We start from the raw sequence: 15,233 nt of genomic DNA, 5'->3' as shown, positions 1-15,233 counted from the left end.
GGAGAGACACCGCGGGGAGGGACACCGCGGGGAGGGACACCGCGGGGAGGGGACACCGCGGGGAGAGGACACCGCGGGGAGGGACACCGCGGGGACGGACACCGCGGGGAGGGGCACCGCGGGGAGGGACACCGTGGGGAGGGACACCGCGGGGAGAGACACCGTGGGGTGAGACACCGCGGGGAGGGACACCGCGGGGAGGGACACCGCGGGGAGAGACACCGCGGGGAGGGGACACCGCGGGGAGGGACACCGCGGGGAGGGACACCGCGGGGAGGGACACCGCGGGGAGGGACACCGCGGGGAGGGGACACCGCGGGGAGGGACACCGCGGGGAGGGACACGCGGGGAGGGACACCGCGGGGAGAGACCACCGTGGGGAGGGACACCGCGGGGAGGGACACCGCGGGGAGGGACACCGCGGGGAGGGACACCGCGGGGAGGGACACCGCGGGGAGGGACACCGCGGGGGAGGGGACACCGCGGGGAGGGACACCGCGGGGAGAGACACCGCGGGGAGAGACACCGCGGGGAGGAGACACCGCGGGGAGGGACACCGCGGGGAGGGACACCGCGGGGAGGGACACCGCGGGGAGGGGACACCGCGGGGAGGGACACCGCGGGGAGGGGACACCGCGGGGAGGGGAGGGGCACCGCGGGGAGGGGCACCGCGGGGAGGGGACACCGCGGGGAGAGACACCGCGGGGAGGGACACCGCGGGGAGAGACACCGCGGGGAGAGACACCGCGGGGAGAGACACCGCGGGGAGGGACACCGCGGGGAGGGGACACCGCGGGGAGGGACACCGCGGGGGAGGGGACACCGCGGGGAGAGACACCGCGGGGAGAGACACCGCGGGGAGGGACACCGCGGGGAGAGACACCGCGGGGAGGGACACCGCGGGGAGGGACACCGCGGGGAGGGACACCGCGGGGAGGGACACCGCGGGGAGGGGCACCGCGGGGAGGGGAGGGACACCGCGGGGAGGGACACCGCGGGGAGGGACACCGCGGGGAGAGACACCGCGGGGAGGGACACCGCGGGGAGGGACACCGCGGGGAGGGACACCGCGGGGAGGGACACCGCGGGGAGGGACACCGCGGGGAGAGACACCGCGGGGAGGGACACCGCGGGGAGGGGACACCGCGGGGAGAGACACCGCGGGGAGGGACACCGCGGGGAGGGACACCGCGGGGAGGGGACACCGCGGGGAGGGACACCGCGGGGAGGGGACACCGCGGGGAGGGACACCGCGGGGAGGGGGAGAGACACCGCGGGGAGGGACACCGCGGGGAGGGGAGGGACACCGCGGGGAGAGACACCGCGGGGAGTGACACCGCGGGGAGGGGAGGGACACCGCGGGGAGGGGAGGGACACCGCGGGGAGGGGAGGGACACCGCGGGGAGGGACACCGCGGGGAGGGGCACCGCGGGGAGGGACACCGCGGGGAGGGACACCGCGGGGAGGGGAGAGACACCCGCGGGGAGGGACACCGCGGGGAGGGACACCGCGGGGAGGGGCACCGCGGGGAGGGACACCGCGGGGAGGGGCACCGCGGGGAGGGACACCGCGGGGAGGGACACCGCGGGGAGGGACGGGGAGGGACACCGCGGGGAGGGGCGGGGAGGGACACCGCGGGGAGGGGACACCGCGGGGAGGGGGAGGGGGCACCTCGGGGGGAGGGGCACCGCGGGGGAGGGACACCGCGGGGAGGGACACCGCGGGGAGGGACACCGCGGGGAGGGACACCGCGGGGAGGGGCGGGGAGGGGACACCGCGGGGAGGGACACCGCGGGGAGGGGACACCGCGGGGAGAGACACCGCGGGGAGGGACACCGCGGGGGACGGGACACCGCGGGGAGGGACACCGCGGGGAGGGGGCACCGCGGGGAGGGGGCACCGCGGGGAGGGACACCGCGGGGAGGGACACCGCGGGGGAGGGGACACTGCGGGGAGAGACACCGCGGGGAGGGACACCGCGGGGAGGGACACCGCGGGGAGGGACACCGCGGGGAGGGGCACCGCGGGGAGGGACACCGCGGGGAGGGACGGGGAGGGGACACCGCGGGGAGGGTCACCGCGGGGAGGGACACCGCGGGGAGGGGACACCGCGGGGAGGGGACACCGCGGGGAGGGGCACCGCGGGGAGGGACACCGCGGGGAGGGGCACCGCGGGGAGGGACACCGCGGGGAGGGACGGGGAGGGACACCGCGGGGAGGGGCACCGCGGGGAGGGGAGGGACACCGCGGGGAGGGGACACCGCGGGGAGGGGAGGGACACCGCGGGGAGGGACACCGCGGGGAGGGGAGGGACACCGCGGGGAGGGACACCGCTGGGAGGGGCACCGCGGGGAGGGACACCGCGGGGAGGGACACCGCGGGGGAGGGACACCGCGGGGAGAGACACCGCGGGGAGGGACACCGCGGGGAGGGACACCGCGGGGAGGGGCACCGCGGGGAGGGACACCGCGGGGAGAGACACCGCGGGGAGGGACGGGGAGGGACACCGCGGGGAGGGACCACCGCGGGGAGGGACACCGCGGGGAGGGACGGGGGAGGGACACCGCGGGGAGGGACACCGCGGGGAGGGGAGGGACACCGCGGGGAGGGACACCGCGGGGAGGGACACCGCGGGGAGGGGAGGGACACCGCGGGGGAGGGACACCGCGGGGAGGGACACCGCGGGGAGGGACACCGCGGGGAGAGACACCGCGGGGGAGGGACACCGCGGGGAGGGGACACTGCGGGGAGGGGCACCGCGGGGAGGGGAGGGACACCGCGGGGAGGGACACCGCGGGGACGGACACCGCGGGTAGGGGAGGGACACCGGGGGGGGGGACACCGCGGGGAGGGACACCGCGGGGAGAGACACCGCGGGGAGGGACACCGCGGGGAGGGACACCGCGGGGAGGGACACCGCGGGGAGGGACACCGCGGGGAGGGACACCGCGGGGAGGGGCACCGCGGGGAGGGACACCGCGGGGAGGGACACCGCGGGGAGGGACACCGCTGGGAGGGACACCGCGGGGAGGGACACCGCGGGGAGTGGAGGGACACCGCGGGGAGGGACACCGCGGGGAGGGGACACCGCGGGGAGGGACACCGCGGGGAGGGACACCGCGGGGAGGGACACCGCGGGGAGAGACACCGCGGGGAGGGACACCGCGGGGAGGGGAGGGACACCGCGGGGAGGGACACCGCGGGGAGGGACACCGCGGGGAGGGACACCGCGGGGAGAGACACCGCGGGGAGGGACACCGCGGGGAGGGGCACCGCGGGGAGAGACACCGCGGGGAGGGACACCGCGGGGAGAGACACCGCGGGGAGGGACACCGCGGGGAGGGGAGGGACACCGCGGGGAGGGACACCGCGGGGAGGGACACCGCGGGGAGGGACACCGCGGGGAGAGACACCGCGGGGAGAGACACCGCGGGGAGGGACACCGCGGGGAGGGGCACCGCGGGGAGAGACACCGCGGGGAGGGACACCGCGGGGAGAGACACCGCGGGGAGGGACACCGCGGGGAGGGACACCGCGGGGAGGGACACCGCGGGGAGAGACACCGCGGGGAGAGACACCGCGGGGAGGGACACCGCGGGGAGGGACACCGCGGGGAGGGGCACCGCGGGGAGAGACACCGCGGGGAGGGACACCGCGGGGAGAGACACCGCGGGGAGGGACACCGCGGGGAGGGGCACCGCGGGGAGAGACACCGCGGGGAGAGACACCGCGGGGAGAGACACCGCGGGGAGGGACACCGCGGGGAGGGGAGGGACACCGCGGGGAGGGACGGGGCGGGGAGGGACACCGCGGGGAGGGACACCGCGGGGAGGGGAGGGACACCGCGGGGAGAGACACCGCGGGGAGAGACACCGCGGGGAGAGACACCGCGGGGAGGGGCACCGCGGGGAGGGACACCGCGGGGAGGGACACCGCGGGGAGAGACACCGCGGGGAGGGACACCGCGGGGAGGGACACCGCGGGGAGAGACACCGCGGGGAGAGACACCGCGGGGAGGGACACCGCGGGGAGGGACACCGCGGGGAGGGACACCGCGGGGAGGGACACCGCGGGGAGGGACACCGTTGGGAGGGGAGGGACACCGCGGGGAGGGACACCGCGGGGAGGGGCACCGCGGGGAGGGACACCGCAGGGAGAGACACCGCGGGGAGAGACACCGCGGGGAGAGACACCGCGGGGAGGGACAACGCGGGGAGAGGCACCGCGGGGAGAGACACCGCGGGGAGGGACACCGCGGGGAGGGACACCGCGGGGAGAGACACCGCGGGGAGAGACACCGCGGGGAGGGACACCGCGGGGAGGGACACCGTGGGGAGAGACACCGCGGGGAGAGACACCGCGGGGAGGGACACCGCGGGGAGGGACACCGTGGGGAGAGACACCGCGGGGAGAGACACCGCGGGGAGGGACACCGCGGGGAGGGACACCGCGGGGAGGGGAGGGACACCGCGGGGAGAGACACCGCGGGGAGAGACACCGCGGGGAGGGACACCGCGGGGAGGGACACCGCGGGGAGGGACACCGCGGGGAGGGACACCGCGGGGAGGGACACCGTGGGGAGGGGCGGGGAGGGACAACGCGGGGAGGGACACCGCGGGGAGGGACACCGCGGGGAGGGACACCGCGGGGAGGGACGGGGAGGGACACCGCGGGGAGGGACACCGCGGGGAGGGACACCGCGGGGAGGGACAACGCGGGGACGGACACCGCGGGGAGGGACACCGCGGGGAGGGACAACGCGGGGACGGACACCGCGGGGAGGGACACCGTGGGGAGGGGCGGGGAGGGACACCGCGGGGAGGGACACCGTGGGGAGGGGCGGGGAGGGACAACGCGGGGAAGAACACCGATATGTAAATAAAACCTGTTTATTTATAACTGGAACATAGATAACCATGTAATGGTGATAATTGAACAATGCGCTGCTAATCTAATTATTCCCCGGACCCAATCCCACCCTCCATTTACACACACACGACAGATACACAGTGGGGGTAGGGAAGGATGAAAATAACAGATATTAATCTAGGAATGAGAGTTGTGCATCTTCACTGCTGAGGTTGTGGTCTTTTTAGGTGCCAACCCTCTCGGGACATGAAGTATTGAAATCCACCAATAGGATTGCACCCCCTCCCCCTAGTTTGTGCCTGCCACTTCCTTTGGGGAGTCACTTTCACTTGACTGACCTCCACCAGATTGGCTCCGAGTCTCACTGAGACAATCTTACAAATCGCTGCCTGAGAATTTAAAAGAAGGTTTTCCGTCCACTCCGCCTCTGGTACGCTTGTCTGCATTGGGGAATTGGCCATTCTAAATTGTCCGAAGGGTAGGTGGGATGATGGGGATAGGGCGGGGAGTGAGCAGAGGTAGGGTGCTCTTTCAGAGGGTCGGTGGAGGCTCAATGTGCCGAACGGCCTCCTTCTGCACTGTCGGCATTCTATGATGAGTTTTTCTGCACATCAAGATAAACTGTGGTGTAGAGTGAGAGTAAAGGGGTCTGGTCTTCCTGACCTCTCGAGATCACAGGAGAGAGCTATCAGCATTGCGCCTTCCTCAGCCTTTCAAACAGAGGTTAGGCTTTAAATCGCCAGCCTTAGCTGATAAGTGTCAAACCTGGTCTAAGCAGAACTGAATGCAAGATGGAGTCTGCTCCCCTCCTTCCAGAATCTTCAGAAGCCCTCAACCAATCGAAATCGAGAACTGGATAAGTCCCAGATTTTCAGAAGAGTTGATTGCTGCTAACCAAGTCCATCAAAATGACATCATTAGACTATGCCACATAGCGCACTGCACTGAGGTGGATATTCAGCGAGATCATAAGACCATAAGATATAGGAGCAGAATTAGGCCACTCGGCCCATCGAGTCTGCTCCGCCATTCAATCATGGCTGATATTTTCTCATCCCCATTCTCCTGCCTTCTCCCCATAACCCTGATCCCCTTATTAATCAAGAACCTATCTATCTCTGTCTTAAAGACACTCATTGAATTGGCCTCCCACAGCCTTCTGCGGCAAAGAGTTCCACAGATTCACCACCCTCTGGCTGAAGAAATTCCTCCTCATCTGTTTTAACGGATCGTCCCTTTAGTCTGAGATGGTGTCCTCTGCTTCTAGTTTTTCCCATAAGTGGAAACATCCTCTCCACATCCACTCTATCCAGGCCTCGCAGTATCTTGTACGTTTCAATAAGATCTCCTCTCATCCTTCTAAACTCCAACGAGTACAGACCCAGAGTCCTCAACCGTTCCTCATATGACAAGTTCTTCATTCCAGGGATCATTCTTGTGAACCTCCTCTGGACCCTTTCCAAGGCCAGCACATCCTTCCTTAGATACGGGGCCCAAAACTGCTCACAATACTCCAAATGGGGTCTGACCGGAGCCTTATACAGCCTCAGAAGTACATCCTTGCTGTCCTCGTGCATCAGTCGCTGAAAGTAAGCGCGCAGGTACAGCAGGCAGTAAAGAAGGCAAATGGTATGTTGGCCTTCATAGCGAGAGGATTTGAGTCTAGGAATAGAGATGTTTCACTGCAATTGTATCGGGCATTGGTGAGGCCACACCTGGAGTATTGTGCCCAGTTTTGGTGTCCTGATCTGAGGAAGGATGTTCTTGCTATGGAGGGAGAGCAGTGAAGGTTAACCAGGCTGATTCCTGGGATGGCGGGACTGTCATATGAGGAGAGACTGAGTCGGTTAGGATTATATTCATTGGAGTTTAGAGAATGAGTGGGTCTCATAGAAACTTACACAATTCTACCAGGATTAGACAGATTCAGAAAGAACGTTCCCGATGGTGGGGGAGTCCAGAACTAGGGGTCATAGTTTGAGGATAAGGGGTAAACCTTTTAGGACTGAGGTGAGGAGAAATTTCTCCACCCAGAGAGCGGTGAATCTGTGGAATTCACTCCCACAGAAAGTGATATGGGCAGCAAGGTTGCGCAGTGGTTAGCTCTGTTGCTTCACAGCTCCAGGGCCCCAGGTTCGATTCCCCGCTGGGTCACTGTCTGTGCGGAGTCTGCACGTTCTCCCCGTGTCTGCGTGGGTTTCCTCCGGGTGCTCCGGTTTCCTCCCACAAGTCCCGAAAGACGTGCTGTTGGTGAATTGGACATTCTGAATTCTCCCTCTGTGACCCGAACAGGCGCCGGAGTGTGGCGACGAGGGGATTTTCACAGTAATATGGTGGGGAAGGCGGGATCAGGGTATTGAACTTGATGATCAGCCATGATGATAATGAATGGCGGAGCAGTCTCGAAGGGCCGAATGGCCTCCTCCTGCTTCTATTTTCTCGGTTTCTTCGATACTCGCAATCTGGCCTGACTTTTCTTGAAGCTTCACATTTTCCTGAGATGAAGAGCAACGGCCAAATAACAAGGTGGCCTTGTGACTCGAGAAGGAGTCCTTGCTTGGAATGCCTGGGAGGTCATCTGGTTTCCAAGGCGGGGGGTCGGGGGGGTGGGAGTCTGCAGAGTAAGGAAAGTCGGGCTGTTTGAGGGAACCGTGTGCTCCTGTCCAAGCTGATACCGAGCAAGGCGTTCATGGCCTTGCATTCAGAAACTTGCCCTTTCAACTGGAATGTAGGCTGTGGCCTGTGTGGAAGCTGAGAGTTTGCAATCACACAAGGGGATGGGGTCAAAGAGATAGATGCATGTAACATACATGTAACATACATGTAACACTGGGTAAAAGGACAAACCGGTTCAGCGATCTGCTCTGACGGCTGATATCATTGCTGGTTTGTAAGAATCTAAAGGGACTGAATAAGGTTGACCACCACAAACAGTGTTACCTTGTCCGACAAAGCAGAACCACAGGTAGCCTTGTGGATAGCACAATTGCTTCACAGCTCCAGGGTCCCAGGTTCGATTCCAGCTTGGGTCACTGTCTGTGCGGAGTCTGCACATCCTCCCCGTGTGTGCGTGGGTTTCCTCCGGGTGCTCCGGTTTCCTCCCACAGTCCAAAGATGTGCAGGTTGGGTGGATTGGCCGTGATAAATTGCCCTTAGTGTTGGGTGGGGTTACTGGGTTATGGGGATAGGGTGGCGGTGTGGACCTTGGGTAGGGTGCTCTTTCCAAGAGCCGGTGCCGACTCAATGGGCCGAATGGCCTCCTTCTGCACTGTAAATTCTGTGATATGGCCCGAGCTGGAGGGATAAACTCAAAACCAATCTGCAGAAACTATGGGCGGGATTCTCCGACCACCCGCCGGGTCGGAGAATCGCTTGGGGGGGGGGGGGGGGTGAATCCCGCCCCCACCGGCTGCCGAATTCTCCGGCACCGGAATCGCGCCGGAACACTAAGGGCAATTTTGGACACTAAGGGCACTTTATCATGGCCAATCCACCTAACCTGCGCATCTTTGGACTGTGGGAGGAAACCGGAGCATCCGGAGGAAACCCACGCAGACACGGGGAGAACGTGCAGACTCCGCACAGACAGCGACCCAAGCCGGGAATCGAACCTGGGACCCTGGAGCTGTGAAGCAATTGTGCTAACCACTGTGCTACCGTGCTGCCCCTCAATCTATCTCCCCTCAATTTAAAGCTATGTCCCCTCGTGCTAGACATCCCCATCCGAGGAAAAAGGCTCTCACTGTCCACCCTATCCAATCCTCTGATCATCTTGTATGCCTCAATTAAGTCACCTCTGAACCTTCTTCTCTCTCCTGCACACTGAGGCACTGATGCTGTGCGGCACCAATCCGGAGGATTTGTGGCATTATTTGTAAGATGGAAAAATTCCAATAAAAACGGTAATAAATGGGTGATTGGTGTTGAGGAGAACACTCACCAAGGCTCTAGGCACGCTCCAAAACCCGCCCGTCTTGGCACAGCTTGAACCCACACTGGAGGAGATATTGCCAAGGGCAAAGCTCCAGGTGCGAGTGCCTGACCCCATCAAACACTGGAAAGCAGGACTCCTGCAGCATCTGTACAAAGGTGCGTCGCTGCTGGAGGGAGGCCATTCTGCCCATCGAATCTGCACCAGCCCTTGGAAAGAGCACCCCACTCAAGCCCCCGCCTCCACCCTATCCCTGTAACCCCACCTAACCTTTTCGGGCACGAAGGGCAATTTATCATGGCCAATTCACCTTAACTGTACATCTTTGGACTGTGGGAGGAAACCGGTGAACCCGGAGGAAACCCACGCAGACACGGGCAGAACGGGCGGACTCCGCCCAGGCAGTGACCCAGCCGGGAATCGAACCTGGGACCCTGGAGCTACGAGGCAACTGTGCTAACCACTGTACTGCCGTGCCGCCCACACGATGGGCTAGACTATCAGTCAGCCATGGGGCAGCGGTTAGCACTCTGCCTACGGCGCTGAGAACCCGGGTTCGGACCCGGCCCCGGGTCACTGTCCGTGTGGAGTTTGCACATTCTCCCCGTGTCTGCGTGAGTTTCGCCCCAACAACCCAAAGATGTGCAGGGTAGGTGGATTGGCCACGCTAAATTGTCCCTTAATTGGAAATAATAATAATTGGGTATTGTAAATTTTTTATAAAAGCTCTGAGTGGCCAATATTGGAAGTCTGAGATTTGCAAACAGGGTGTGTTCTGGCATCGAGACTCTTTAGAACATAGACCATTACACAGCGCAGTACAGGCCCTTCGGCCCTCGATGTTGCGCCGACCTGGGAAACCACTCTAAAGCCCATCTACACTATTCCCTTATCGTCCATATGTCTGTCCAATGACCATTTAAATGCCCTTAGTGTTGGCGAGTCCACTACTGTTGCAGGCAGGGCATTCCACGCCCTTACTACTCTCTGAGTAAAGAGCCTACCTCTGACATCTGTCCTATATCTATCGCCCCTCTTTGGCACATCCTTCTCTTTGCTGGTGTCATATGCCTTCAGGTCACTGACAGAGGCTGTTTATTTACAAACTAGAACTGTTGCAACAACTGTTCCACGTTGCCTGCCCGAGATCAGAGGGAAAAGTGTGGCAAGTCCTCACCAGGGAAATGTTCTTCACTGACCGTGCCACAGCACGGCCCCAAGCTGAAGAACACTTACAGCAGCCAGACTCACACTGATTTGATGTGATTTGATTTATTGTTGTCACATGTATCAGTATACAGTGAAAAGTGTTGTTTCTTGCACGCTGTACAGACAATGCACCGTACATAGGGAAGAAAGGAGAGACTGAAGAATATAATGTTACAGTTATAGCAAGGTGTAGAGAAAAGATCAACTTAATACGAGGTAGGTCCATTCAAAAGTCTGATGGCAGTAGGGAAGAAGCTGTTCTTGAGTCGGTTGGTACGTGACCTCAAACTTTGGTGTCTTTTTCCTGATGGAAGGAGGTGGAAGAGAGAATGTCCGGGGTGCGTGGGGTCCTTAATTATGCTGGCTGCCTTTCCGATGCAGCGGGAATTATAGACAGGGTCAATGAATGGGAGGCTGGTTTGCGAGATGGGCTGGGCTACATTCACGACTGTTTGTAGTTTCCTGCGGTCTTGGGCAGAGCAGGCTCCATACCAAGCTGTGATACAACCAGAAAGAATGCTTTCTATGGGGCATCTGTAGAAGTTGGTGAGGGTTGTAGCTGACATGCCAAATTTCCTTAGTCTTCTGAGAAAGTAGAGTCGTTAGTGGGCTTTCTTAACTACAGTGTCGGCCTGGGGGGACCAGGACAGGCTGTTGGTGATCTGGACACCTAAAAACCTGAAGCTCTCGACCCTTTCTACTTCGTTCCCATTGATGTAGACAGGGCCATGTTCTCCTCTACGCTTCCTGAAGCCGATGACAATCTCCTTTGTTTTGTGGACAGTGAGGGAGAGATTATTGTCGTCGCACCAGTTCACCAGATTCTCGATCTCATTCCTGTACTCTGTCTCGTCATTGTTTGAACTCCGACCCACTACGGTGGTGACATCCGCAAATTTGAAGATCGAGTTGGAGGGGAATTTGGCCACACAGTCATAGGTGTATCAGGAGTATAGTAGGGGGCTGAGGACACAGCCTTGTGGGGCACCGGTGTTGAGGATGATCGTGGAGGAGGTGTTGTTACCTATCTTTACTGATTGTGGTCTGTGGGTTGGAAAGTTCAGGATCCAGTCACAGAGAGGAGACGAGGCCAAGGCCACGGAGTTTGGGGATGAGTTTCGTAGGAATGAAGGTGTTGAAGGCTGAGCTGTAGTCGATAAATAGGAGTCTGACATAGGTGTCTTTGTTATCCAGATGTTCCAGGGTAGAGTGCAGGGCCATGGAGATGGCGTCTGCTGTAAAATTCACACTTTGTAAGGAGTTTGACCATCACCACCGGAAAACAAATGTGATCTCCAGGGTGTGCCCATGACATCATCTATCGCAACCTTGACATGACGGAGAGGTCTGTGCGCTCCGCGCCCTTGAGCAATGCCATCGGGAGCTCCGTGGTCCTGGTAGGACCTCCCACGGCAGGAAGGTCAGGGAGATGTGCCAGACAAAGCACAGCCAAGAAGTTCTCAACAGCAGAACAGGCAAAGACTGCGTCCCGCTGGCTGCCAAGGGGGAAGGAGTCTGGAGCGGCAGAGGTGCTCCCTGGCATGGTGGCCCTGGCTGCCAAGGGGAAGGAGGCTGGAGCGGCAGAGGTGCTCCCTGGCATGGTGGCCCTGGCTGCCAAGGGGGAAGGAGGCTGGAGCGGCAGAGGTGCTCCCTGGCATGGTGGCCCTGGCTGCCAAGGGGGAAGGAGGCTGGAGCGGCAGAGGTGCTCCCTGCCATGGTGGCCCTGGCTGCCAAGGGGGAAGGAGGCTGGAGCGGCAGAGGTGCTCCCTGCCATGGTGGCCCTGGCTGCCAAGGGGGAAGGAGGCTGGAGCGGCAGAGGTGCTCCCTGGCATGGTGGCCCTGGCTGCCAAGGGGGAAGGAGGCTGGAGCGGCAGAGGTGCTCCCTGCCATGGTGGCCCCACATGTCCCAAAGCCTGACCAGCAATCGGTTAAGATTGCGTGGACGATGACAGCTCCCCAAGATCCCCCCCGTAGGAACGGCACGCGCAGGCTTCTACCAGTGCGCATCTGCCAAATCCTGTGGTGATGGAGAATTGGCGACGGGGACAGGCGGTGAACCTGGGAGGCCGTAGTCACGAATCTGCCAGAAGTGGTTGGACACCTGCATTGGGACAGAGGTGTCTTTGGACAGCAGCATCGGTCACTGAGCAGTCCTCCTCACGATGCCCTCTGCTCCCCTCAAATGAGGAAGGAGCGAGAAACATAGACAATAGGAGCAGGAAGAGGCCATTGGATTGGATTTGTTTATTGTCAACTGTACCGAGGTACAGTGAAAAGTATTTTTCTGCGAGCAGCGATCATTAAGTACATGGGAAGAAAAGGGAATAAAAGAAAATACATAATAGGGCAACACAAGGTACACAATGTAACTACATAACACCGGCATCGGGTGAAGCAGACAGGGTGTAGTGTTAATGAGGTCAGTCCATAAGAGGGTCGGTTAGGAGTCTGCGAACAGTGATCCCCTTCGTCCTAACTGCTTCTTGAAAACATACAATGTTTTGGCCTCAACTCCTTCCTGTGGTAATGAATTCCACAGGCCGACCACTCTCTGGGTGAAGAAATGTCTCCTTATCTCCGTCCTAAATGTCTACCCCGTATCCTCATACTGTGACCCCTGGTTCTGGACTCCCCCACCATCGGGAACATCTTCCTGCATCGACCCTGTCCAGTCCTGTTAGAATTTATTAGGTTTCTATGAGATCCCCCCTCATTCTTCTGAACTCATTTTAGGAAGGATGTGGAAGCTTTGGAAAAGGTGCAAAGGAGATTTACCAGATTTACAAGAACAATCCTAACCTACTCAATCTCTCCTCGTACGTCAGTCCCACCATCCCAGGAATCAGTCTGGTAAACATTCGCTGCACTTCCTCGATAGCAAGAACATCCTTCCTCAGAGAAGGAGACCAAAACTGCTCACAATACTCCATCGTATCTGACTACATCACAGCCTGGTATGGCAACTGCTCGGCCCAGGACCGCAAGAAACTTCAGAGAGTCGTGAACACCGCCCAGTCCATCACACAAACCTGCCTCCCATCCACTGACTCCATCTACACCTCCCGCTGCCTGGGGAAAGCGGGCAGTATAATCAAAGATCCTTCCCACCCGGCTTACTCACTCTTCCAACTTCTTCCATCGGGCAGGAGATACAGAAGTCTGAGAACACGCACGAACAGACTCAAAAACAGCTTCTTCCCCACTGTCACCAGACTCCTAAATGACCCTCATATGGACTGACCTCATTAACACTACACCCTGTATGCTTCACCCGATGCCGGTGTTATGTAGTTACATTGTGTACCTTGTGTTGCCCTATTATGTATTTTCTTTTATTCCCTTTTCTTTTCATGTACTTTTTTATTAATAAATTTAGAGAATCCAATTTTTTCCCCCCAATTAAGGGGCAATTTAGCGTGGCCAATCCACCTACCCTGCACATCTTTTGGGTTGTGTGGGCGAAACCCACGCAGACACGGGGAGAATGTGCAAACTCCACACGGACAGTGACCCAGAGCCGGGATCGAACCCGGGTCCTCGGCGCCGTGAGGCAGCAGTGCTAACCACTGTGCCACCGTGCTGCCTCTCTTCCCATGTACTTAATGATCTGTTGAGCTGCTCGCAGAAAAATACTTTTCACTGCACCCCGGTACACGTGACAATAAACAAAATCCAAATCCAATCCAGATGTGGCCTCACCAAGGCCCAGTATAATTGCAGCAACACATCCCTGCTCCTGTACTCGAAACCTCTCGCAATGAAGGCCAACGTACCATTAGCCTTCTTTACCGCCTGCTGCACCTGCAGCTTACCTTCAGCGACTGGTGCACAAGGACACCCAGGTCCCGCTGCGCACTCCCCTCTCCCAGTTTACAACCATACAGATAATAATCTGCCTTCTCATTTTTGCCACCAAAGTGGATAACCTCACACTTATCCAAATTATACTGCATCTGCCATTCATTTACTCAAAGTGTGCACCTAAAAATAGGCTGTGGCCTACTTGTTCCTGACTGGGAAATCACATGGCGTGGGATTAGCATATTCCAAGAGGAAAATGTTAAACGTAATTGGAAATATTAAAACATCCCTGGATAATCTCAAGAGGCCATCCAGAAAGGAGAAGGGTAGGCTGTTAATTAGCATGGCCACATTGTTCGTGTGAACACAGACAGGGTCAAACAGACGTGACAAGCGAAACGGCTGATGCTGTCAGCGGAACGAGGGAGCCCGGCGATGTGGCTAATTCTATACCAGGGGCGAGATTCTCCGGCCCCCCCCCGCCGGGTCGGAGAATCACCGGGGGCTGCCGTGAATCCCGCCCCCCGCCGGGTGCCGAATGCTCCGGCACCGGAGATTCGGCGGGGGCGGGGATCGCGCCGCACCGGTTGGCGGCCCCCCCCCCCCCACAACCCCGGCGATTCTCCGGCCCGGATGGGCCGAAGTCCTGCTGCTGGAATGCCTGTCCCGCCGGCGTGGATTAAACCACCTCTCTTACCGGCGGGACAAGGCGGCGCGGGCGGGCTCCGGAGTCCTGGGGGGGGGGCGCGGGGCGATCTGGCCCCGGGGGGGGGGCCCCCACGTTGGCCTGGCCCGCGATCGGGGCCCACCGATCCGCGGGCGGGCCTGTGCCCTGGGGGCACTCTTTTCCTTCCGCCTTCGCCACGGTCTCCACCATGGCGGAGGCGGAAGAGACTCCCTCCACTGCGCATGCGCGGGAATGCCGTCAGCGGCCACTAACGCTCCCGCGCATGCGCCGCCCGGAGATGTCATTTCCGCGCCAGCTGGCGGGGCACCAAAGGCCTTTTCCGCCAGCTGGCGGGGCGGAAATCAGACCGGCGCGGGCCTAGCCCCTCAAGGTTAGGGCTGGGCCCCCCAAGATGCGGAGGATTCCGCACCTTTGGGGCGGCGCGATGCCCGACTGATTCGCGCCGGTCGGCGGACATCGCGCCGATACCGCAGAATTTCGCCCCTGGTGTCCAGCTCCAGACCAGGACTGGCAGAGGCCAAGGGACATTCAGCAGCATCAAAAGCAGATGTAGAATTTGTGAAGGGACAGAATGACAGGCCCTCGTTCACCCGGCGCCACTCCGAAATTCAACCTTTATCGGATTGGATTGGTTTGTCACCTGTACCGAGGTACAGTGAAAAGTATTTTCCTGCGAGCAGCTCAACAGATCATTAAGTACATGAGAAGAAAAGGGAATAAAAGAAAATACATAAT

The 15,233-nt window shown here is 60.9% G+C and overlaps 1 protein-coding gene across 1 annotated transcript in view; it reads right to left on the bottom strand.

Moving 5' to 3' along the window:
• Window positions 1-15,233, bottom strand: part of LOC140411538 (kelch domain-containing protein 3-like) — a 352,235-nt gene that overhangs the window by 296,086 nt on the left and 40,916 nt on the right. The window lies entirely within an intron of this gene.

Source organism: Scyliorhinus torazame, chromosome 4 (genome assembly GCF_047496885.1).
Source record: "Scyliorhinus torazame isolate Kashiwa2021f chromosome 4, sScyTor2.1, whole genome shotgun sequence".
Classification (NCBI taxonomy): Eukaryota; Metazoa; Chordata; class Chondrichthyes; order Carcharhiniformes; family Scyliorhinidae; genus Scyliorhinus; species Scyliorhinus torazame.
Note: the sequence above shows the minus strand (reverse complement) of the source record. Positions and strands in the feature narration are given on the sequence as shown.